We start from the raw sequence: 1,502 nt of genomic DNA, 5'->3' as shown, positions 1-1,502 counted from the left end.
TCATATCGTCAACCCCCCTTTCACCCATACATGAATGTCACACATTGCTTCCCCCCATCAGGCACCCGTGCTCCCACCTGCCTCTCCCTTGTCCATCGCCCTTGCCAGGCCGGGCCCCAGTACTTGCTTCTTCTGAGCACTGTCAAACCTCTTCCTTAGCTCCCTCATCTCACTCCTCAATGCACGTATTATGCATTCCTGAGCCTCTAACTCCCTCTCGTACCCACACACATAGCATATGTTGTTCACCTCTAACCCACACCTCTTTGCCGCGCCTGACAACTGCCCCACTTCTAAAATCTTGACCGTCGTTATTTCCAGCACGGTAACCTCCTCCGGCCAATACTCACTAGTCTTCCCCATCTTAGCTTGGCTGTACGGACTTGAGGAAATACTGACTCGCGGTAGTTTTCGTCGCTGGCGCCGTTTTTTTGCAATCACCTTCCTTGATCCTGATTGGCTGTCTTTTTTGTTTCACTGATTTCCATTGGTTGCAATCACATCAGCTGGTGAGCTGCCCGCCCTCTACCGCCTCACTCGTGAACCATAGGGCTGACCCTTAGCACGCAGCGGCGACCGCGCTGTGCATCGCTGCGGAGGAGGATCCTAGCGGGGAGCAAACTTGCGACACACCCGTGACTTACAACCGTCTCCGGGGATAAGTTACCACCATAGCTGGGCACGATAACAGAAAACCTTATTCCCGATAACCGATAACTGATAATGAAAAACCTTATCGGTGATAACCGATATTCGTTAACTGGAGACACATATATAGGCGATAACCGATAACCGATACCCGATATAAATCCACAATTCCGATACTAGCTAGCGATAAGTCCGATAGGCGAAAACGATACTATATTGATATTTCAAATAAAAAAAAACATAGATGAACTCAAATTTTCATTATCTGTATTTTAGAAAACTTACAAAACCTGAAAACCACACGTTGACACGTACCTATGGACGGTAATACTAGAAACGTCTGAACCGGTGTTGTGTTATTTGGCGTCCCCACCATCGAAACACTGGTCTCTCATGAACTGCTGAACTGCGCATGCTCAGTCCAGCAAGCGTACACCTGTCCAGTCTCACAAAGATTCATAACCGTAATTAAGAGTTGCTGAAAGGCTGAATCAGACATACAGTACCACTACCACCATCCCCGCTGTTTCTAGAACGACGCTCTGTACGAGTTGTATTTATATGTACAGAGTGTCGTTCTAGAAACAGCTAGGATAGTGATACTGTCTGTCTGATTCAGCCTTCCAGCAACTCTTAATGTGTTAAAAAGCTTTGTGAGACTGTACAGGGCTACGCTTACTGGTCTGAACATGCACAGTTCGCGAGAGACCAGTGTTTGTAAACAAAAGCGCCAGCTTTTGACGATGGGACACCAAATAACACAACCCCGGGTGCCTTCAATACCATGGCATGCTCACAAACGAATATGGAATATCAAATTTAAGGTAGTGAATGATCATTTTGGGGGCAAAGTT

The sequence above is a fragment of the Eriocheir sinensis genome, unplaced genomic scaffold (genome assembly GCF_024679095.1).
Source record: "Eriocheir sinensis breed Jianghai 21 unplaced genomic scaffold, ASM2467909v1 Scaffold818, whole genome shotgun sequence".
Lineage (NCBI taxonomy): Eukaryota > Metazoa > Arthropoda > Malacostraca > Decapoda > Varunidae > Eriocheir > Eriocheir sinensis.
Note: the sequence above shows the minus strand (reverse complement) of the source record.